The sequence below is a fragment of the Mus pahari genome, chromosome 3 (assembly GCF_900095145.1).
Source record: "Mus pahari chromosome 3, PAHARI_EIJ_v1.1, whole genome shotgun sequence".
Classification (NCBI taxonomy): Eukaryota; Metazoa; Chordata; class Mammalia; order Rodentia; family Muridae; genus Mus; species Mus pahari.
The window spans coordinates 25,442,138-25,468,194 of NC_034592.1; the positions used below are offsets into that span (position 1 = coordinate 25,442,138).

The following is a 26,057-nucleotide window of genomic DNA, read 5'->3' on the forward strand; positions in this document are numbered from 1 at the left end:
CTCTGCTGTCTCCTGTCTTCCTATCTCTCACCTCCATTTATTTCAAAAAAAAAAAAAAAAAAAAAAAAAAAAAACCTGAAGTGATGAGCCTTATGGGGCATACTGCTCACTTTTCTCATTCATGGGACAGAATGATAAAAACAACTTGTATATGGCTACATGCCCTTTGCCTCCTCCTACCTTCTTCAGTATTTACCTCCACATGACTCAAATTTAACAAGAAAAAGGAGATGGGTAAGCTTCTGTCTTAGTCAGGGTTTCTATTCCTGCACAAAACATCATGACCAAGAAGCAAGTTGGGGAGGAAGGGATTTATTCAGCTTACACATTCACATCACTATTCATCACCAAAGGAAGTCAGGACTGGAACTCACACAGACAGGAAACAGGAGCTGATGCAGAGGTCATGGAGGGATGTTACTTACTGGCTTGCTTCCCCTGNCTTCCTCAGCTTGCTTGCTTATAAAACCCAAGACTACCAGCCCAGGGATGGCACCACCCACAAGAGACCCTCCCCACTTGATCCCTAATTGAGAAAATGCCTTACAACTGGATCTCATGGAGCTCCTTTCTCTGTGATAAGCCCAGCCCGTGTCAAGTTGACGCACAAACCAACCAGTACAGCTTCCAAAGTAAAAGAAATTTTAAAAGATATCCTAACATCCAAATGAGATCAGATGCACTATCCTCTGTGGAGGCATTTAAATGAGAAAATGGCAAGCACAAGAAAGTGACAACTAAGACAGTGTTTATGTTAAAGGTACAAGCTGAGACTGGGGATGGGCCAAACAGAAGAAAGTGACTACTGTACAATTAAGACAGTGGTTATGTAAAAGGTATGAACTGAGACTAGGATGCACCGTACAAAATAATATTCAACAAAAAGAAATACAGTGGCTCAACAGTGAGTTCCAGGTCCCAGTGAGAGACCCACAAGTGAGAGCAGGATAGATGACAGGGAATCTAGGTGATGGAGGCCATAGTGTAGTCTGCCTGTGGTGCTGGGAGCTAGATGAAGTGAGCTCCAAAGAAATGAAGCTTAAGGTTGCCCATTAGTCTTGTAATGAACATACACACACCCAGAAGAGGGGAAGGAAGGGAAGGAATAAAATTTCTAAGTTTAAAAAAAGAGGAGGAGGAGGATATTCTGACATCTGACACAATATGGATGAACACTGTATTAGAGGAAATAAGCCAGGCACAGAAACTAAAACACCACATGGACTCACTTATAGATATTTTTTAAAAGTTGAACTTCAGCTGGAGTGGAACACTTGGTTTCAATCTGTAAGGCCCTGAGTTCAAACTTTGATGGGAAAAAAAAAGTTGAACTGACATATAGAGTTTTGTAGTTAACTGAGGGAGAAGACATTATTGTTGGTTAACTGATATGGAATTTCACAGAGACAAAAGGAATTTAAGTTTTGAGATATATGGCATAGTGGCATATATAATCAACAAGTACATTTAAAGATGTCAACTTCATTAATGACCATAAAGTGCAATTAAAAACTAAGTGAAAACCATGCATATTCACCAAGAAGACAAAAAATTGAAATCTTTTGTTTCATCTTTTGTTCTGGGAATCAAACCTAAGGCCTCATGCCTACTCTACCACTGGAGTGTGTATGCACCTAGTCCTGAAAAGATTTTTAATAGAGTACTAGTGAGGACATGGAGCAAGAGGCATTCACACACAGCAGATGGGAATGCAAACTGGTCCAACCACAGTGGAAAACAGCTTGGCAATCTATGCTCAAGTTAAATATACACGTACACTAGGACTCAGTAATTTCACTCATATGAACATACGTAGCTCAAAGATATACTCCCCAGAAATATTCATAAAAAGCTCTCTTTAGATCAACTGTGGTACAGTCAAATGGTGACATATACTGAAGATGAGTAAGGAAGAGGTACACACATAGATGATCTCATAAATACAATCTTCAACAACAGAAACCAAAACATTTAAAATATTTATGACTTAATTTATGAAACTATATAATTCCATTTATATGTGTTCAAAAAGAGGCAAAACTACTAGATGCTATTGAAGTCAAGATAACACAGCTTATCCTCAGCTCCTCCCCAAGGTCCTCTCTTCTTCCAATAAAGCCAAAGCCCATGCATGTCTGAGTGACTGTCTCACTTCATCTAGCACGCAGCACCACAGGCAGACCACACCATGGCCTCCATCTCCTAGATTCCCTGTCATCTATCCTGCTCTCATGCTGCATGATGACATGGTGACCACCACAGAGAATAAGATCACTGCCCTTGTTAAAGCAGCTAGTGTCAATACTGAACCTTTTGGGCCCAGTTTGTTGGCAAAGTCGATGCTGGAAGCCTTATTTGCTTTAGAAAGTGTCCTGCCCACTCCATGCTATTGCAGCAGCTGAGGGGAAAAAAGTAGAAGCAACAGAAAAAAAATAATTGGAGGAGTCTGATGATGATGTGGGCATTGGTCATTTACGCTATAAACCTTTTTGTAGTATGTTCTGTAAAAAAGTTAGACTCGGAAAACAAAGACTGGTTGTTTTTTAAAGAGAACTTAGAGGCTACTAAAAGGGAAGATGAAGCAGTATGGTTTGTAAGATGTTTAGCAATATTCTATTCCTTGGCCTGAATGGGAATCCACTAACGTTTTAATTTTTTTATATCATTAGATTAAGTGATATCTTTATTTGTTTGCCTGTTTGCTCCTGTGTTTTATTTTATAGGTACATTTATATTTTTAAATTTCATAAACAAAAAGTAATTAGCTATATTTAAAAAGAAAAGGCTAGACATGGTGATGTACAACTTGAATCTCAGCAAATGGGAGGCAGAAGCAGGCATCTGTGAATTTAAGACCAGCCAGGTCTACAAACTGAGATCCAGAACAGCCAGAGCTACTATGCAGTGAGACCCTGTCTCCAAAAATAAAAGTAAAACTAAGAATCTTATGTGTTTTAGTACATCAGTTCCTTTGGAATAGAGCTGGTGGTAGAATTCCCTTTAACAATCAAAAACTGAGCCTGGTAATTCCTAATCACCAAGATATATTCTGAATTTAGCAATTCTAATGAGATGAGCCAAGCATGGTGTTGTACATTAATCCCAGCACTCAGGAGTCAGAGATAGGTGGATCTCTATGAGTTTCAGGTCAGTCAGAACTATATAATGCGACCCTGTCCTAAAATAAGTAAGTAAATAAACAGAAAGCCAGGGGAAATTCGGGGGATATAGGAGGAAACAAAAGCCCCTCACCCAAGTCTGATGGAAGATTCTCACCAGCTGACTCAAGAATTCAACCACAATTAACCACATTTGCTTGAAGATTGCCCACACAGAGATAATACTCCTTTTATAGAGAGATGTTTCAAATAAGAAATATTAAAATAGCAATGGGCATACTGAAAGCCTAAGTGTATGTGGCTTTTCTCTTTCCAGCTGCACACTTGCAAAGATTTTCTAGGCCTCTCCTAAGAAATAACATTTACAGCAAGACATGTCTTAACCCCCTTGCACAGCCTTAGTGATCCTTATTTTATCTTATCAGACTGAAATCCTATGCAAAGCACCTCTAGGACCATTCTGCAGCCTCATTTATTGAAAAAGGAGAAACCAGGGGTGAGGGGATTCCTCGGTAACTTTGATATTCATAAGGCAAAGACGAAGACAAGATAATTTTCCCTGGGAAGCTCACACCATGCTTGGGTGTGTCTTACTTTCTCTGAAAACTTCTCTATTAACCTTTGTGCTTAACTGCACTTTAAAATTTTCATTTTCATTAACATTTATTTATTACTGTGTGTTATGTAAGTGAATGCAAGCACTTCTATGCCACAGCACAGTTCTCTCCTTTCACTTTGTGTTCTGGGACGCAAACTCAGGTCACTGGGCTTGCATAACAAGCATTTTACCTGCTATCTCAATGGTCCCTAAAATCTCATCTTAAAAAACTCCAATTCTACTTCATACTGACTCCTCCTGCAATTCCTTTCTGTGGCAGTCAAGAATCCTGGCTTTGCCAGGATAGAAGTCTCTGAAAAGAATCCTCAGGCTGCTTCATTACTCTCCAGATCACGCCCCACTACCTGTAACAATAAAAGATGCTTTCAGAAAGGAGTTAGCAGAGAATATTATCAGTTTCACTTGCAGTGAATATTCTGAGATTGAGTTTAACTATTTAACTAGAGAAAAAAACAAAACACAAATTAAAAACAAATAGAGCCTATGAGTTGTCTCAAAGGGTAGAGGTGCCTGCCACCAAGGCTGGAAACTTCAGTTAGATCCAGGAATCACATGGTGAGAAAGAGAAGGGAAGCTGACAACTTATCCCTGACCTCCACATGGTAGTGGTACACATGTGCTCACACACAAATATAATTTACACTTCAGTCTTAAAAAAAGATCATTATTATTGACAACCCCCATCCATGGTCCTAATACCAATATTCAAACCAAATGCATCTATTTGTGTTTTATCACTACTGTGATAGAATAAGCACTTAATTTTTATACCCTTAACACAAATTGAGATATTTAAAGTTCCTTTACCAAGGGGAAAAAAAAAGATAAAGGCATTACCTACTCCAAAATTTAGCAAACACCAAAAGAAACCAAAGTATTGAACACATGCAGATCTCCACAGTTACAACGCATTTGTCATTTGCTAAGTTTTAGCCTGCACTGAGCACTTGCATTTAAATTTTCTCTTTATCCACAGAAACCATAAGATAGAACTACTTTCCCCATTTCATACATATAAAAACTAAGACTTAGAAAAGTTAAGGTTTAGAGGATTTTGCACAAATCACACAGTAAGAAGGAGATAGGTCATTCAGTCTACTGACTGGATCTTTTGGTCCCATGCAAAATACCTATTTTCTATTTGTAATTTTTACTTTACACCATTTCTTTAACCTCTAAATTCTGAACCTAAAGACTATAAATTGCAAGGAATATCCATATTTGTACATAGAGCCACACATATGAAGGTTTTAAAGACCCCAAATTGCATGCATCCACAAGCCCCCTGGGCAGCACTGCACCCAAAGAAGTTTAGGCCTGCTTGCTTGGGTTTACTCAGTAAAACAAAACGGACTCCTCAGTGATAGAGCAGCAAGCCAAAGCACTGCATATAGCAAGTCTACAAAGCATTAACTGGATTAATTAGCCAGGGATTTGAGAAGCAGCTTGGAGCTAGGAAACCAAAACACTAAATTGTTTAAATACTTTGGCAAAAGATCAAGGTCTCTAGGCAGCACCGGGTCTCCTTCCTTCCTTGTCCATCCATGTTTTAGCACACTTAACCTTTAAGTCTGAGGTACTTTTTCATGAGATATGAATGACATTGTCAAAATACCAAAAAGAAAAGAATTTTTTTAAAAAAAATACAAATACTGCAAGCTGTTACCAATTCTGCCAACATGTGAGCGCCCAGGCAACATTAATTACAAATCAACTGCTTAGGATATAAACAGCTCTTATCACTGGCTCCCTCTCCCTCTAGAATAACTGGAGGAAAAAAAGCGCAAATGTCCCTGCCATTATACTCTGTGAACTAATCAGGACAAAGAAATAAAATAAGACAGGAGAAAATGCAGCAAACAGAAAATGTGAAACAGGAATCCCAGCCAGATGAATGCCTGGAATGCCCAGGGAACTGCGCTGCCATTTAGAAATAACGAAAAAGAAGTGTCAGGGCAGGGACACTGCTGAATGCATTTCTAGTTTCCAGGAAGTAAGAATTTTTACAATGCAACTGATTTTCCACATATACATGTGGCAACAAAATGATAAAAGAAAGCTCTGATTCCACAAGCACAGTGACGGGAGGAGGACATCTGCTACACCTCTTTGAAAGGCCAAGTACCCTCACCACCCCCACAATACACAAATTCAACACAAACTCAAAGTTAAAGGCGGAAAAGAGAACCCTGGCAAGCTGTTGGTAAACTGCAAATTAGGACAGCCATTTTAGAAAACAACACAAATGTTCCTCAGAAAAACAAAGTTGCTATCATATGATCTTGTAATCCCATACTGGGATATATAGCCAAATGAATCTTCAAAAGATGTTTGCAGCCAGGCATGGTAGTGCACACTTAACAATCCCAGTGATTGAGAGGCTGAGGCAAGAAGATCTTCACAAGTCTAAGACCAGCGTGTCAAAGACCGAGAGGGTGGAAGGGAAGTTGGCCTGTACTCCCATGTTCGCCACATCTATTCACAATAGCCAAGATGCTGAAACAAATGAAGTGCCCACTGAGGAAGAAATGGGTCTTAAAATATGGACTTTATATGCTAGAGATATAAAGGAAGGGAAATTTCTGCTATTAAAAAAAAAAAAAAAAAAATAGAATCTCCGGCCTATGTAGAGATACGACACTCCAGTTAAACCCAGTCAATCAAATCAATCAAATCACCTGGCCAAGGGATCAATCACCCCAGGGAGATGAGCTCACTTTTTCACTGAAGAGACAGGCAAAAATATTTTTCTTTAATGATAGTGTACTTTTCCTTCCCAAAATTCCCACCCCACCAGTACAGTCCTCAGGAGTCACTAGGAGGGTCTGCCCACCTTTTGAACCCTGAGTCAGGAAAGCACAACTTTTTAATTTTTTCTGTCTTTCTTTTGGATGCTGACGAAAACCTAAGAATACTCAAAAGCTCCCCTCCCTGCCATGTAGCTGCTTGTGTTCCATGGATCTGACCTCTATACTGGCTTAAATGACATGGCTTTTCTTTCTCTCATTCATCCTCCTCCTCCAGCTAACTGCAGAGATTCACAGCTGTCCTGCCCTGTGTGTTTTTTCTTTAAACTCTAATAATTTTTCCTTGCGCTTCTATTTGCATCCTTCCTTAAATTGTTTTAACCACACTAAGAATCTCAAGAGGGTACCCCAATTTTCCTGGTATTATATATACAATGAAATACTGCTCTTTTTTTCTTTTTTAAAGGGCGGAGGAGGGATTCTGACATATAAAAATGGGTATGGTGGTTTGAATGAAAATGGCCCCATAGGTTCACAGGGAGTGGCATTATAGGAGGTGTGGTCTTATTAGAGTGGGTGTGGTCTTTGTTGGAGGACAAGTTAATAGAGGGCTTTGAGGTTCAGAAAAATCAAACAAAGCCTGGAGTCTCTCTCCCTTCCTGCCTGCCAATCTGAATGTAGAACTCTCAGCTCCTTCTCTAGCACCGTGTCTGTCTTCAGGCTGCCATGCTTCCAGTCTTACAATAATGGACTAAACCTCTGTAACTGTAAATCAGCCCCAAATATGTTTGTTTTTCACACAATTGTTTTTTTTTTTTTTGCTTTAGTGGGTATCTCTTCACACAGCAATAGAAACCCTAAGAAAATGGGCGAACCTTGAAGTCACTACACTATGTGAAATAAGCCAGGCATTGTGAGACAAATATGATCTTACTTGTGTTGCATCTAAAAAAGTCAAAATTTACATGAGTACAGAGTAAAATGATAGTTCCAGAAATTACGGAGGGAAGGACCAAGACAAAGCAGAAAGTTTCAAAGGGATAAAAGCAATAAGCAAGATCTACTGTACAGAATGGCTGAAGATAATAACATATTTTAAAACACCTAACAGAGGACTACAGTTCTGGACAAAAAGAAGAAATAGTATTTGAAGTGATGAATGTCAATCTCCCTGATCCAATCATCCCACAATACATACACTTACTGAAACAGCACACAGTATTTCTGTCTGTCTGCCATCAATTAAAAGCTACATTTTAAGAGAAAATCAAAAAGAATACTTCCAAAAGTCAAGTTAATCTTGACCCTGCCTACAAACTACTTATTGTTCTCAATCTTTTTCTTGGATATCTTTGAACTTTCATCTTAATTTAAACAAAAGAAGGGAGGTGGGGTCTAATAATCTTTCTATTAAAAAAAAAAAAAAAGATCCTCTATGACACTTCACACATTATAGTGGCAGGGGGTAGGAAGTAGGTGAGGTATAGGGCAATAAAATAGAATAATTAACTTCCCATCAAATATATCCTGCCTTTAAATGTCTCAGAGCTTCTATGAATGTAGAATATAAACATGGCAACACACCAAGAAAGTAGGCACATGCCTGTGATCTCAGCATTCAGAAGACTGAGAAGGGGTATCACTGCAAGTCTGAAGCCACCTTGGTCTAGGGCAGCAGTTATCAACCTATGGGTCATGACCCCCTTGGGGGTCAAACAACTATTTCAGAGGGGTCACATATCAGATATCCTGAACATCAAATAGTTACATCATGATTTGTAACAGTAGCAAAATTATAGTTATAAAAAAGCAACAAAAATAATTATGGTTGAGGATCACTGCAATATGAGGTACTGTATTAAAGGGTCACAGCATTAGATTGAGACTCACTGGGCTAAAGAGTTCCAAACTAGCCTGGGTCACTCTTTTAAAACAACAACAAAAGGAAATAAAATGGGAAAGAACTTCAGCTACCAAGCCTAGTGTGGTTAAGAGCAGTCTTCTGAACCTTCACCAGTTTGACAGGTAGACAGAATGTACTTCATAGAATACTGAGGGTTAAAAAACTGTGTGGATTGGCCAGCCGGCTGCCTGACACACAGTAGCTGTTCAGTACTTATTACTATTTCTCACTAGATTTGGACACAACTATATTGTTTCAAGTACAACACTGTTTTTGTTTTTTTTCCTGAACCTGAAATTTAATGACAATTACATAAAAGTGTATACTATCTGTCCATCTTTGTCCAAGGTCCTATGTTCATAGCACTCATGTGTCAATTGTACAATTGTACAAGACACTTAAGATAAATTAACAAATCTAAAATATATAAATGTTAACAGTATAGCAAGGTTCATATAAAATTCATGAGTAAGGGTGTTTCATTACTGGATTTGGTAACCTATTCAGAAAAAAAAGCATATACGGGTATTTTTTTTTTCAAAATAATTATGAAAAGAAAAAGTATGGTTTTTTTTAAAAAAGGCCTAGTAACTTCTGAAAGAGAAGGAGGAGGAGAAAGAAAAGATAATATTCATTAAAATACCACAAGAATTATATCCAAGAAGTCAGAGGTAAAATGCATTATAATTTAAGTTTAAGTTTTTAATATTTTATATTACAAAATGTTTTAAATGACTTAATATCATATACTGTTCAAGACTGAGAAAACAATAAAATACTATTACAAGTACAAAGTTTTTAAGCAGAGGTAGCCTTTTAAGGTAATTTTAATACTATATTACAAATAGAGTAGAAGTAGTTATGTTACAAAATTGACCACATTTTTCCAAAAGCAGCTTCCTTTCAGTTCACTACAGTGGCTAATTTGCTATAATGATGCTTCAGAATATTTACTACATAAAACAGGCTACAGTAATATTTCTGTAATGTTCTACAGTTCCTTTACTACATATTTTTAAAGCACTTTGAACACTTCATAACATTAAATTTCTTATATAGTTAAATTCTGAAAATAATAAAATGGGCAGGTGAAGTTAATTCCATATTATTGATGAGAAAATTGAACATAAGAAAGGAGCATGTTGTGGGGATTAGAGTTGAAGTCTTGGTCCTAAAACAGACTATGAACTTAGTGGGGCCAGTTTCCACGTTCTATGAAACTGACTTAAGGGATGTAAGTCACCTACATTCACAGACAACAGGATCTCATTGCTCAACAAAAGCACAATTAGTGCCCACTTTGTTCCCCCAAATGATTAAGCATCCTTCCAGAAAAGCAAAAAAAGGTCAACTTAAAGGTGAAAACATCTTCAAAATAGTGTAATAATGAGGCTGAAGAACTGACTCAACATAAGAGCACTGTCTGCTCCTGCAGAGTATCCTGCTTTGGTTCTCAGCACCCACTCCAGTTCCAGGCAGTCCAACAACCTCTTCCAGCCTGTGCAGGAACTAGGCACCAACCACACACACATGGTTCATATATGTGCAATCACTGGGCAGTGACGGCTCATGCTTTTAATCCCAGCACTTGGGAGGCAGAGACAGGCGGATTTCTGAGTCCCAGGACAGCCAGGGCTATACAGAGAAACCCTGTCTTAAAAAAAAAAAACAAAAAAACAAAAGCAAAAGCAAAACATATACACACAAATACTCATAAAAGAAAAACTTTTTAAAATATGTAAATTAAAATATTATAGATAGGTAGTTTTTATGAAAATTGGAAAAACATACTAACTTTAAAATTATTTTAATTACATAAAAAAGCTACAATCTGTAAATGAAAATATCTAATAAAATAATTTTTTTTAAAAAAGCTTCAATCAGATTCTACTGATAACTCTTCTATTCCCATCCTCACAGTCAGAACCTCTTTTAGTAAAGACCATCTAAAAGAAGGATAAACTTAAGATAGCTGAAAACCTGCATAACTGCAATGGCCAGGAAGAACACTTGGTCTGCTTTGACTTCAGGCATGATGGTATATAAGCAAAACTCACAAACCAATACAACTAAATTCTTCTGACAAGTTTCCTCTTTGCAATTAACTAATTTGCATTACAAAAAAGATCAGGTGGAAAACTGCACTTTATTTCCTTCCACAAGCCAAGCTTCTAGGGTGAGCCCCATTAATAATCTCATTTTAACATAAGAATGATAATAGTAATAAGCAATAACTAACTCACACAGCCTCTTACTAATACCAGCACCTGAACTACAACGTGCACTTTTCACCAAAGCAACTAAAGGAAAAAAAAAAATCTTGTTCCAACCTAGAAACTGAACATTATAGAAATAACACTGAGCCATTATCTTTGGAGATATAGGTATGTTCTCTTGAAAGAACAATATAAAACCTATAATTCATTACTTACTACCTGTATTGCCTTGGGGCAACTTATTATCAGTGCCTCATTCTGTACTATTTCCATCATCTCCAATGGGCCTAGGAAATAAGAAAAAAACTACAACCAAATACAAGTACTCACATGTATTTATATGTTGTATACTATATATATATATATATATATATATATATATATATATATATATATATATATAAAGTCAACAAAGGCTAATTTAGCACTCATCTACTCCTTGAACTAATTTTAATAAACTATTCCTTTTTTATTAATAGAAGAGACTAAGATTGTCAATGGGGGGTGGGAGGATCTGCCTAAAACTTCAAATAGTACTGATCTCTCTCTGTGTCTGTTTGTCTCTCCTTCTCTTTCTCTCTCTCTCTCTCTCTCTCTCTCTAGATAGATAGATAGATAGATAGATATAGATATAGACATATAGATATAGATAGATACACACACACATATACACACAAACACACACACACTCCATGTGTACAATTACTTATGATAAAATTTAACAAGGGGCTGGAACAATGGTTCAGTAACTAAGAATACCCATTACTCATGTGAAAGACCTAAGTTTGGTTCCCAATACCCACAACCCCCTGTAACTCTGGCTCCAAGAGAGCACAGTGTTCTCTTCTGGCTTCCACAGGTACCTGTACATACAGTAGTCACACATGAATAAATAGATGGATAGACAGGTAAGATAGAATATAGATGAATGAATACATAAATAAATGAACAAATAAATCTTTTTAAGTTTAACTTACAAACTAGAGACAGTAAGAGATTGATAGCTAATAGAACAATAGAACAGGTATACCAACATAATATAAAGTCACACAAATATGGTCTTTTTCCCTTGAAAGTGACAAACACTAGTATTTGAGGCTACAGGTAACTGCAGATAACAGAAACCAGAATATTAAACCATAGAGACAAGAAAAGCAATAATATAACACATACTGGTGGAGTGACTGCAGGCTCCACCAGTACTTTACTGGTTATTAAAAACAAAGATGTTGACATCTTTGTTTATGTCATTAGGCATAATGGACCAAACCAAAGACTACAGCTCCTAAATCTATATAAAGTATTTCTGCCAACTATTTAGCATGCTACCTAAAAAGAAAATCCATTCTAAAATAAAATCATGCCAACTGCCCTTAAGGGCATCACCCAAACCCTCCCACTGGTTCTTCAGTTTGTAAATATTAAAGGCTATTGATAGAGACTTTCATAATGTCTTTAACACATTAGGTAAAAGTTGTCTTTTTTATGTTTATTCTTATGCCCACAGCACTTGAGTGACCACAAAGAGTACTGGAAATAGACACAGGAAGTGTCTACTGGTAGTAGAAAGTCATGCTTGAAAGATGGTATAGACACAGCTTTGAACCAACACAAGATGAGTAGTCAGCAAAGAAAGCCAGAAAATCAGAAATCAAAGGGTCCCCCTGGCTGGTAATGCTCCAGGTAGTCTGTCCTCATGAAGTCCACCACATTCTGCTCCCTGTCCTCTACTGTACAATGGACCCCTCCGCCTCCAACCCTAGCCTTCTTAAGCTAGTTTCATTGAAACTGTACTACTTGCATCCAAGACAGCTTAACCAGGATATTAGACCACTGTCCAGCAGAGAAGGATTCAACTTGGCACATTAAAAGCCAAGGAAAAAAATGGACTACAGCCCACTTTATAAAGCACCTGGTATCGGGTAGACCCTCTCATAATTACAGTTTCCTCACTTAATAGGTCAAATTTCCCTTACTTTGCTTTACCAACTAATTGCTAAGGAAATAAACAATATCTGACACAATGTGACATTTTATTCTGATTTGTCATCTAGTTATTGAACATTCAAAGCATGATGAAAACTCGACTCTACAGTTCATATTGCTCTTCTAAATCAAATAATGTAGATGCCTGTGAAAAGTTCCACCTTCAACATATTCCCTTGTTCTTGTGCAAATAATGCTATCTATCAACATATTAGAATTTCAATCACCCTTGCTTTTTCCACAACTGGAAGAAGGTACCTTCATTATTCCTATTGAGCATGTACTGTCTATGAATTACTTCTGAAACTAAGCAGTAAATATCAATTTAAATCTAAGTAAATGAGAAACCAGAACTATTTTCAAAAATAAATGTAGGACTATGGTTCTAGCTAAATACTCCCAAACATTATAAGTAAGTTTTTCAAAGGTTAATCTACTTAAGATTAAAGTAATTACTTCAGAATTGTGTTATTTCAATACATGGAAATAAAAAATAACTCCATTTTGTCACCCTATTTATATTTATTTATATTTTTAAGAAACCAGGATTAATTTATATTCCTGGAATAAACATATCCACCATTCTTAAAAAAAAAAAAAAAAAAAAAAAAAAAAAAAAAAAACTAAGTCTCCTTTAAGCATCCCTTTAAGGTGCTGACCATAAATGGTGTAATTTGCCCTGGACATCATTAAAATGTAAAGCTAATGAGGATTCAGCTGAAAACAGAAGGAATGTAACCTATTTTCAGGCAAAAGTTCTAACACAGCAATCAGAAGGAAAAGCTCTTTGATGTCTCTTTGTCTCTTCTCATTAATTTTTTTTTTTTGTCTAAAAAAAAAAAAAAACCCAAGCTTAAAAAAAAATGCACCAAACTTTAAACATGATAATTATAACAGAACTCCAATGAGGTCATCAGAATATTTTTACAGAAAAAACAAGAAGCAGTTCACACACACTCATGCATACAGAGAGGGGGGGAGGAGAGAGAGAGAGAGAGAGAGAGAGAGAGAGAGAGAGAGAGAGAGAGAGAAACCTACATGGTAGAGTTGTTATGAAGTGTTCAGTAGGACCACTGATGCAAAGAAGGTCCACAATATTCTCTCCTTCTCTGTTCCTCTGGTCCCCAGAGGCCTAGAGAAGTGCTGGTGCAAAAGCCATACTTAAGATAGTAGCCATTATTATTACCACATATGATGCATTCTCTTTCCTGCTGCAAAATTTACTATATTAACCCTAACCTTTCTTCCAAGATTTATGCAACACTCGGCACCTCCTGTTACCAGGCAGGTGGGGCTTATCCAAATAACCAGTATGGAGTAAACAGTCCCAAGTGACATTTTATCATGTGAACTGCCTGCACAGGTATAAATATTATATCCTCTCCAGTTTTATTGCCTCATTTTACAATTACACTACTAAAGAGCAAAATAGCATGCAGAATGTTAAGTGGCATTCTGCTGCTTGGAATTTCCTCCCAAGGCTCCATTCAGAATAACAAATGTAGGAGCTATTTCATCTCTGCTCTATCTTGAAGAAAGTCATCACCTTGACTTGAAAATACACAATGATTTCTGCAACCCATTTTGTGCTAAGTAAAATCTTAACCCAGATGTGATAATTACCAAGAAGAAGGTATTCTGGTACTTTCCAGAGAGACTTTGCCCTGCAGTAGTTACTGTTACACCAGCTCCACAATCTCAATAAACAATGTCTAATACAAAATAAGGGGACTAGTGCTTAAACAACACAAATATTTGGCATTTCGTTTCACCCAAACAAACCAACAAACCTATCAATTCAGTAAAATAATCAGTTTAAATGTTAAGAGACAGGAATAACAAATGTTTCTCTGGCAATTTTCATTTTAAAGGCATTTCCACATAAATTATTTCATTTTCCCTGCTTCAGTTATTCCATAAATATGCATTACATCTTCCTACACCACTACTTATAGCAGTTAAGAACGTAGTGAGTGGCCCCTATCTTCATAGGGTTTACAATCCATTAGAAAAGCTCAGACTAATTGATTACCACACAAATGAGTTAATTTCAAGACAAAGTCAGTTCTGTAAGAGCAAACAGTAGACAAGTCTACCTCCATGAGCTGGGAAGGTTTCCTTGAAGATGTGATATCTAAGATAATATCTAAGAAAACTGATTTTTAAAAAAAGTATCAACAGTATCATTAGGATACTACTTGATATGGGGAGGAATGTCTAATTTGAAAGACATTAAGATAAATCAGTCAAATTTTTCTGTAATGCTGACTGTGAACAGAAAACAGGAAGGCAGATCACCACAATAAAGGTAATAGATTTCAGTTAACAGAATGGTGGCAGGTTTTGTTTTTTAATGTGATGAATATTAGAAGGGGCCAGATCTGGGATTAACGGACATAGACATTTTGATTTCAGATGCCTCTGAGGCATCAGAGTGGCTAAAGAGCTCAGAGGAAAGGTATGGGTACCCCACTTATTCAGCATGTGTCTCCTAAAAAACAATTTGAATTGTGTCCCCATTAGGGACAAGGAAATGAATTTCCTATGCAACCTCTTTAAAAAACAAAGGAAATGGAGAGATGTAGGAATTTATTGAAAAAAATCAAAGGATAGATGGCCTTAGTCTGCTTGGACAATCAGGCAAGCCTATATAAGAAAAATTATCTTGACAACAAACAGCAATTCCTGAAATAGAGGAAGAGAAAAAGGCAATTTAAACACAGCAACAGCTTCCAGATATGACAGTCAGCTCACAGTGCTAAGTGCAAACTACAATAGAAATGTCAAAGAAACCATGAAAACTAAACTTACATAGTTAAAGATTATAAATTAATAAACGATTCCAAAAAATAAGTTAAATGAAATGAACAAACTACTGAAACTGACTCAAGAAGAAATAAAAATCTGAACTGACATAGAACAAAGAAATTGTATTAGCAACCTGAAAACTTCCTAGAATGTACAGCAAACATTTGAAGAATTCATTGTAAATGCCTTCAAATCTCAGACTATAAAAGAATAACTTCCCAGTCCATCAGTAGAGCCAGTATTAGACTGGCACTGACAGTGGGCTCAGAACCTGCATACCTCCATTTTGAAGGCAGAAGCCATTATGCTGTATTGTTAAAAATAAGTTTCCATTTACTGTAAGAGCTGAGTTGCTCGCAGTAAGTAGGTTTCCTGGAGCCTGACCTGCCCCAACCCATGACCTTGACTTGTTCTGAGAACACCCTACCCTCCCTTCCCCTCCCTGACCTTACTAATCACATAAATACCATTCAGTAAGTTTTCTTTTTCCTTGAGCTTTTTTCTGATTTTGCTTACTGCCCTATTATCTTTCTTCTATAAACCTGCTTTGCAACTACTTATGATTTCACTCCTTAAAAGGAGCCCAAGAAATGAATTTGGGACTTCTCTCTTCAACTGAATTTAGGAAGCAATCTCTGGCCAGCTCTTGGGTGCACCCCAATAAAATCAAGATTGCTCCAAATTTGGCTCAAATTGTGGTAATGGTCTTACTCTCTCCTGGTGGGATTAATAATAACTACAATTAACTCTCAACAATATACTAGCAAACAAAACCTAGCAATTCATAAGAAGGATAATACACTATGACATGTAACCTTCATCCTAAGAATGCAAGGTTGGGTTAAAATTGAAAAATGATTAATAAGCCACATCAAGAGGATAAACAAAGTCTCAATAGACACAGAGAAGCATTTCACAAAGTCTATATCATGTACTTAATGCTACAAATAAAAGAGTAACTTCAACAAACAATACCTACAAAAAGCTTTACCCACAAAGGCCAGTTAGAACTAGTAAACTAATTTAGTGAGGTTGCAGGATAAAGAATAAATATATAATCAAGCACATTTCTATACATCAGCAAATAAAAAAGGGAAACATTTAAATTTAATTTAAATTCCAACTAAAATAACATCAAAAGAGAAACATAAATTTAATACATACTATGGTAAATCGTCTATTCTAAAAACAAACACAATAGGAAGAAAACAAAGGCTACCTAAGTCTGTTGAAAAATATTCCTACAGCTACCCACTCACAGAGTGACCAGGGCTAAGATGCAGTGTTTCTGAAACAGACCCACACATTCTATTACCCCTACTGAAGTCTAGGTGACCTTCTATAGGAACTGGCAAACTGATGTCAAAGTCTGTATGGAAATAGCCCAACAATCTTGAAAAGAACATAAGAATTCACATAAATCAACTTCCTAATTTACTACAAAGACAAAATAATAGAGACAATGTAGTACCAGTAAAGACATAAACAGGACGGAGCCCAGAAAGATTGAGGCATTCTCATTATAATTATCAATTGGTTGTTTTTGTTGTTAACAAAAAAAAGTCAAAATAACTCAATGGCAAAAGACAGTCTTTCCAACAGATAGTACTATGGCAACTGTATATCCACATACAAAAGAATGTCTTAGACTCTTTCTTAAGGGTAGACGGCAGGGATGTGAATCAGGAAGTCTCACAGTGCAGACTAAGCTAGTATAGAACTCATTATGTAGCCCAGGCAGTCCTCAACTTGAGAAGATCCTCTCTCCTCAGCCTCCAAGCCCTATGAGTACAGGCACAGCACCAAGCATATTAGCTTCCTTCACGGCATACATGAAAATCAATTCAAAATGAATTATGACCCAAAAATATAAGCACCATGAAAACATAGGATTAAGTCTTCCAAACTTTAGGATGGAGACTGCTTTCTCAGATACAAAATACAAATAGCAAAAGAAAACTTAAATAAAATAATTTTCACTAGAATTAAAAAGTTTGTGTTTCAGATGACACTACTAAGATAATGTTAACCAGCCAGGCAGTGGCTGTGCACAACCTTTAGTCCTAGCACTCAGGAGACAGAAACAAGCAGATCTTGCGTTTGAGGCCAGCCTGGTCTATAAAACAAGTTCTAGGACAGCCAAGGCTACACAGAGAAACCAACCCTGTCTAGAAAAACAAACAAATAAAGCAAACAAACAAATAGACCAAAAAATGCATAGTACAACCTGTACAAACCTGTGGTTTGAATAAAAATGGCCCTCACTGGCACATATATTTTTTTGAATGCTTAGTCATCAGAGAGTGGCACTGTTTGAAAAAGAGTAGGAGTTATGGCCATGTTGAAGAAAGGATGTCATTGGAGTGGACTCTGAAGTTTCAAAAGCCCATACCAGACCCAATCTCTCTTCCTGTTGCCTGCAGATCAGAATGTAGAACTTTCTGGTACTTCTCCAGCACCATGCTCCCCTCCATGATGATGAAGCCTCTGAACTATAAACAAGCCCCAATTAAATGTTTCCTTGATAAGAGTTGTCTTGGTCATGGTGTCTCTTCACAGCAACTAAGACACAACCCAAAACCATTCATTAAGCAGAATTAAACTGACTTTTAAAAAAAAAATCCCAAAGACCAATTTTTTTATTAAAAATAACCAATAACTACCACATGGTCATGATTTGATTCCATGATTGTTGTGCAAAAGAGCAGAAAGGAAGGAAAAATATCTCATTTTAAACAATACTTTTATAGGAAAACAGAAACAAAACAAACCTTAAATGGAAAATACTCAAATTATGAACTTTATCCAACTCATACTACCCAATACTCAGACTTTAAGAAACAAATCTTTCTATAAACTCTTCATTTTAACAGTGTAAATATTTAATGCTTGGGTTAATCAGTCTTTCATAAGCCTTGGCATAAACAATTTACAACATAAAAGTGGTAAATATACTTTGATGATTTTGTGGAACTTCAGCCCTGGCTGGCTTTATTGCTTTGTGTCTGAATATAGCAGAACATCACGGTGGCAGGAGCGCTGTGGAAGAGGAGTTGCTCACTTTGTGGTAGCCAGGAAGCAGGGAGGGTAAGTTAGTATATAGGAAAACAGCACAAATCTTTTTCCTGAATACATCCTCAGGGATCAATTTCCTCTAAGTAATTCTACCCCACCTCCTATCATTTCCAACACAAAATATAAAATAAAATGAATAACCTACCAATGGAATACCAGACTCCTCATGATTGGCTTCATCAGCTGGGAAGCACATCTTCAACACATGAACTTTGGGAAGGTATGCTCCACAACATCTAATCTATAACAATCTTCCCTAACCTCCAAAGGTCTTAGTCATCTCACAATGAAAATTGCCTTTTGTTTTTTGGGTTTTGTTTTTGTTTTTGTTTATTTTTGAAGTTTCCCCAAATTTTAAGTTAAGTACTGTTTAGCAGTTCGTGGCCAAAGTCTCTTGTGAAGGTTAGTATAAATTCTTAGCTATGAGCCACTAGAAAAGTCAACAAACAACTTATATGTCCCAATTACAATGCTACAGAGTGAATAATCCCAATCTAAAAGGGAAGAAAGGAGGAACAGAAAAGAGAACAAGACCAATGCAAAAGTATGAAAAGTAGGACAAACACTGAATCCTATGCTCCAAGGTGGGTACTATTTGAAGCACTTGGTGGTAGAGTGTAAGATACAAATGGATAGGTACTATGTCTGCAACCCACATGGCCTCTCTCTTGGGCTGGCTCCTCTTGCTATTCACAGCTTTCCTCAAGATGATGTCCCGTATTCCAGGTATCTCTGATTTCTTGGAGACTTCACTGAATCTTTGGCTTCATGTATTACTTACTGTCTCAGGGACTGCCCACTGGGCATTCTGCCTCTGCTATCTACTACCTGGCCTCCAAGGCTTTCTTTTAAATCTAAATGGAACTTTCACGACCTTAATGTTTTGCATGATACATGGCTGCAAGCCTAGTACCACACAGGTAATACAAAGTCTGTCATCAGCTGGCACAGTGTCCACCCTTGCTCCATGGCTGTGGCAGCTTCCTGAGTGCCTAAGTGGTTAAACATAGTGAAATGAATCCTTGGAAAATAACTTCCTAAGTAGCTCAGAAAAGGCAGGTGCCTCCTGCAGTGTTCTCTCCTTAAGGAAAAGTCTTTAAAGGGCATTTATAGCTGTACATTCCTGAGGACCCAAAAGGCAGAGCCTTCCTGGCTCCTGAAACTGCCTCAAGGCATCTTTCCTCCTATCCCAGTGGACTGCAGCTGCCTTCTTAGGCAGCTTTTTTTGTTTTGTTTTGTTTTTTTGTATTTGTTTTTCTGAGACAGGNTTTCTCTGTGTAGCCCTGGCTGTCCTGGAACTCTGTAGACCAGGCTGGCCTCAAACTTAGAAATCCGCCTGCCTCTGCCTCCCCAGTGCTGGGATTAAAGGCGTGTGCCACCAATGCCTGGCTTAGGCAGCTTTAATCCCTCTAACAACCATACTCTCCTTGTCCACAACTTTAAATGTTCTTCTTTCCAGTTAAACTGCAAGGTTTTCAAATCTCTGTGCTCCTCAGTCTTGCTATATTGGCTAAAAGCAGCCAATATACATGCAACAGCCTACACAGAAGACTAACTTGAAACTTCTAGGCTTCACATTTAGCATCACAAACTTAACCTCCCAAGAAGGGTTTGGGAATGAACAAAATGTAGACAATTACTGTGCCAGAAAGTAAACAGGGGCCTACAGTCCAATTACCAAGAATCCTGGTCACCATCCAAAACTTCTTGAGCACAACCTTTACTCCTAATTCCTATGACCTTTTTGGTCTTCAGAACTCTCACAAGATTAGCCTGTTAAGCTCCACTCACAGCATTCTAGGCCTTTTCTAGGGTGACTCTCCTAAATTTTCAGATTTCTGACCACATAGCTTCCAAAGGCTCTGAACCATAGGATCAAGTAGTCATAACAGTCCCATTTCTTCGGGACCAATTTTCTGTGATAGCCTTCTGTCACTGACAAAATTCCTAATGTAAACAATTCACAACTTAAAATGTGAAAACACTCATTTTGCCTAATAGTTCATTTCAAAGGTTCTAATTTATGGGGAGCCAGGCAGTGGTGGCGCACGCTTTTAATCCCAGCACTCGGGAGGCAGAAGCAGGCAGATTTCTGAGTTCAAGGCCAGCCTGGTCTACAGAGTGAGTTCCAGGACAGCCAGGGCTATACAGAGAAACCCTGTCTCGAAAAACAAAAAAAAACAAAAAAACAAAACAAACAAACAAACAAAAAGCTCTAATTTATGATTTGGTAGGTAGCTCCTTGGTATGGTCCTGTGGTGATGAGAACATTATGGTAGTGAGAACACTGAGGTAAAAGAGAGCCCCAGGAAGAGGAAGCTGGGGACAAAGTATATCTTTTAAGGGACTGCCCCAGTGACCTACTTCCTCCAAGCCTGCCTACTCTCAAGTTTCCACTACTTCACAATAATGTTATCCAAGTACTGAACCATCAAATGGATGCTTCCATTGTTGAGCTCAGAGTCCTCCTGATCCAGTCATTACTCAGTGAGTGCATCTCCCCATGGATATCAAGGTTTCATTCAATATATGAATCTTTGTTGTGACACTTCATATCCAAACTATGCCCATTTTAGATCATGACAGGATAGCAATAATGACAACACCTCTATAAAATGTCAGCGTCTCAAAAAAAAAAAAAAAGTCACTGAAACATTTCTCAGATTAAAAAGCATACCTTTCAATAATTATTATAATGTTCCTAAATGAGCTACCTCCCATATATTTTTATGGAAAACACCTAAGTATACATGATCACTTTTAGAAAGTGGCTCATGTTATCTAAAAAGAGAAATGTTAGGAGAAACAAATACTCTGCAACAAACTCAATTTTTCAATTTTTATGATGTCTGGACTTTAGCCTGATCATTCTCAGCTGAGGAATCAACATTTCCAGTTGCTCTTAACAGGTGACAGGTAGTGAACTTTCACCTAAGCTCTCAACCACTCTTCTACTCTGAACTGAATAATTATTCTCTTCTGCAGAGAGCTACAGTACATTATTAGATCAGAGGCTTAATATTTTACCTGAGATCTTAAAATATAAAATAAAATTCAAAATGTTCATAATTCAAACAACAAACAAATGCTCAGAATTCAAAACAAAAACAGTTCATCCAAGCAAGCCACTGATTTAATCAATGGAAGCAACTACTAGCTGCCTGATCACTTTCTCTCTCCTTTCTGGTCTCTTGCTGTCTTTAACATAGGTACTTGGATGGTCCTGGGAATTGCAACCGCCCAGTGGTAATAAACATAGCAGATGGGAAATAGAAGGTAATGAACTGTCATGGTTAATCTTGATTGTCAACTTGACTAGATCTGGAATCAAATAAGAGACAAGTCTCTGGGCACATCTGTGAGGTATTTTCTTAATTAGGTTAATTGAAATGGGAAGCTTCATCTTAAATGTGGGTGTCACCTTCCAGCATCAACCCAGATACAAGGTTTAGGGGAAAAGCTTTTTCTTTTTGCCTGCTTATCTTCATGTCTTGTTTGCAAGTTCATCTAATCTGCTGCAGCCTCTGCCACTTCTGCTGACAGCTCCACTGATATCAGAACTCAGCTTCTTCTGCCACCAATCGATCTCCAGGAATCCTCCAAGCCCACAGTGCCAGAGTGGGGCTGCTGAAGCATTGAGTCTCAGACTGAGCAGCTACTAGGTTCTCAGTCTCTCCTGCCTGAAAGTGACCACTGCTGGACAATCCAAACCATAACATGTAAGCCAATCTAATAAATCCCTTTTCAAAAAATATTCATTCTATCATTCCTGTTCTTCTAGAGAACCCTGAGTAGTACATGAATGAATATATAATACAATCTAAATTTCTTTTTTACCATACTGTAAAAAACAAAAGTAAATCCCTAGAGCCACTCAGAAAGCGCTTGCAGCCATAGAGTGACTGACCGGTGAAACTCCCTTTAAAGTGGCAGTTATATAACCTGCAGTTCTCTGTAAATGAGACAATTCATAGTAACACTACATTACTTATGAAGACCAACAGACACCACTGAATGAGAATTCTCTAAAATAGAAGTATCTTTAAATGTCTCTTCTTAAATTAGATTTATTAACTCAGGATGGGGGACATACTGAGACATGGGTGTAGAAGTCATAGGGCAACATTCAGGAGTTGCTTCTCTTCTCTATTCCTTCCACCATTTCAGTCCCAGAGCTCAAACTCAGGTCATCAGACTTAGAAGCAAGTGTCTTTACCCACTGAGCCATCTTGCCAGCCCAAATGTCTTCTTATTTAGCTAGCTACCTATAGGATAAGTTAGCCCATATGTAAAAATTCAAACAGCAAGATTCAAAGACAGCAGGTATGTAACAAAGTGATTCAAAATGGTAGATACAGAAGACAAGGTTAGACTGAAAAAGGCAAGAGGTAGCATCTTACCTGAGTTTCAGTTGATGATGAAATCGAAGCAGGAAGATAACAGGAAAGAGAAAAATCAGGAGCCGAGATGGGGAGACAAAGAGCCTGAAGTGACTGAACTAGAGCACAAGGTCAGCAACAGGACAGCAGAGAAGAGAGGTTAGTTAGGCTACAAAGGGCCTTGAGCACCATGCTAAGAAGTATTACGCTGTATTATCAGGGTTAAGCAGAGGACAGCACAATTACATCTATTTCAAACACAATCTGAAAGCATGGTAGAAGATGGATCTAGACAAAGGAAGTTAATTAAGTGGCAGGTGTTAAAGGAAGAATAAGGAATACCAGAACTAAAGTAAAAGCAATAAAGTTGTGCATAAAAAAAAGTCCAGGAAATTAATTTCTCCTCCTCTTCCTAACAGATAATTTAATCCTAAAGTCAAGGTATATGTCCACAGATCATAAGAAATAGACATTGTGGTTCAGAGTAGAACACAGTATTTACATAAGAAGTGCCAACATGGAGAAGAATCCAAGTGGTGTAAGGAGGGTTCCTGGGCTCAAGCAGTAATCTAATATAGGGGTGTTCCATAGTTTGAGAATGACAGAAGTGTCTACTCAGGGAGAGTGATCCAGTGTGGATAATCAAAGCCCAACCAAGACGTGGACACCCATAAAAAGCAGCTGCCAGATACAAGGTTTCAGAGCAATCTGAACAAAGCATGCACATTAAATATTACCCCAGTATAAAGTGTCACAGCATCTGAACAGTGTAGAGACAGTGTAGGGAGACTTTTCATACAGGGAACACCTGAATGTCAGATCTAAGAAAGAGAGTCCGGGATCAACTTGGAAAGTCCAAATACACATCATCTGCCTCCTACCTCTGTCTACCAAGATGGCCTAGGAAGGGTCATACCCCAACAACAGATAGCTTGTATCCAAACTTGGGGCCTTAAGCTTCTTGAAGAAACGACAGGTTTTAGGGCTAAGGAAAAGATAAGCAAACAGCAATTGTGCCAGAAAGTAAAAAAGTACACTCAAACAATAACAAGGGCAGATTAAAAATCACAACTTTCTAAACCAGCAGTTCTCAACATGTGGGGGTCATTGAACTCTTTGGAGGTTGAACAACCCTTTTACATGGGTCACATATCAGATATCTGCATTATGATTCAATACAGTAGCAAAATTACAGTTATGAAGTAGCAAGGAGGTCACCACATGAGGAGCTATATTAAAGAGCTTGACGCATTAAGAAGGTTAAGAACCACTTTCCTAAACACTGGCTCCTGATGACCAAAACTATAACAAACGAATTTATTCAAACAATAACTTCAACAATTCAACAAGTGACCTGAATTGAAAACAAACATTAAATCTAAAGCCAGATAAATAAAATGTAAAGAAAAACACTGTGTGTGTGTGTGTGTGTGTGTGTGTGTTACATTCTACTTGAGGTACCAGTGGGACATGCAGAAACAGCTGCTGACAGGGCCAAGGACCCAACTCTAACATTTGGAGTCTGGACAAAAGATCACTGAGCAACAGTGAGCCTATAGGTTAAGAGAAACCCACAGGTAACCAAGCTCTCAACATAAACAGTCTGATGGCTTACAAAAATATATGTGGGTAAAAAGATAACAGAAAAGGATCCACAAGTGAAGTAAAAGAGTGGGGACAATGGGAGGCTATAAGGAGAAGCAGCTAACAGGCAGCAAGCACACACAGGGCACAGCAACAACAGCACACCAAACAACCTTCTGTGGCTCCCATACAGCACATGGCCCTGCCAGACATTACACCTGAGCATCTCTCTACATCACAGTATTTCCCTTTGCTACCAATAACTAACAGCACAAACCTGGCAATTTTTTTTATGAAATAAAACAAGAGCATGGCATTATCTGTCTTCTATCACAGAAGACATAAACATCAGCATTACATAAATGAAACAGTTCTGGTGTTCTCCCAGTTATAAAAATATGCTGGTACCTACAAGTGTTTTTTTTCTTTGCTTTCAGAACCTGGATTAAGTAAATAATATAAGCAATAGTATTTGCATAGAATTTATAGTAATTTGAAAACAGTTTTATCTACTGTGTATCATTTCACTCCGTCCTCATACTGTCTAGTAAGATAAACAGGGAACAGACCTAAATTCAGAGGTTAGCAAATAGGTTCAGAGAAGATAAATTACTAATGAAAATCATATCTAGTAAACACAAGAACTGAGTAGGCATCCAGGGTTTTCTTTACTCCACAGTCCACTTATTCATTTATTCATCCAGTGTGGTTGTTTGAATATGTAATGGCCCCCATAGACTATTGTGTTTGAATGCTTGGCCAAAGGTATGTCACTTTTAGTAGGTGTGGCCTTGTTGGAGTAGGTGTTGCTTTGTTGGAGGAAGTGTATCACTGTGTAGGCAGGCTCTGAGGTCTTATATATGCTCAAGCTATATCCAGATGGACACATCTGTTTCTGCTGCCTGCAAATCAAGAAGTAGAACTCTCAGCTCCTTGTCCAGCCTTATGTCTGCATGCATGCTGCCATGAAATGAACTAAGCCTCTGCAACTGTAAGCCAGCCCTAATTAATTGTTTTCCTTTGTAAGAGTTGCCTTGGTCATGGTGTCTCTTCACAGCAATAGAACCCTAACTAAGACATCCACTAATTCAGATATTCATTGAGTACTTCTCAGAAAACACTGCCCAACGTCTTGCAATGTTGCTTTGAAGATTAAATAAGAGAACATAGTATGAAGCCCATACAAACACTAACAATTTCAAAAGCATCAACACTACATGCCCCATATTAGAGATATTAGCCTCTTATATCTTCCAAATGTAATGTGTAAGTAAAACAAGCACAAAATTTGGTTAAAACATGTTGAAAAGTACATTTTTTGGTGAGTCAGAAATGGCTGAGATAAAGTCAGACACATTCGGGAATGGATCACAGAAAACTTTGTGGCAAGCTGGACATTAGCCTAGATGACAGAGGACCACAGAAATGTATAAAAAGGGGAATTGTGTTTTCAGCTGTGTGTTTTAAAGACTGAACATGCCAGGCAGCGGTAGCACACACCTTTAATCCCAGCACTTGAGAGGCAGAGGTAGGCAGCTTTCTGAGTTCGAGGCCAGCCTGGTCTACAGAGTGAATTCCAGGACAGCCAAGGCTATACAGAGAAACCCTATCTCAAGGGGGG

General features: G+C 37.8%; 1 protein-coding gene and 1 pseudogene across 5 annotated transcripts in view; one reads left to right on the plus strand and one right to left on the minus strand.

The window, feature by feature from the left end:
- The window catches only part of Dennd1a (DENN domain containing 1A), a 473,824-nt gene that overhangs the window by 383,530 nt on the left and 64,237 nt on the right, over positions 1-26,057 (minus strand). The window lies entirely within an intron of this gene.
- LOC110319517 lies at positions 2,189-2,547 on the plus strand (annotated as a pseudogene).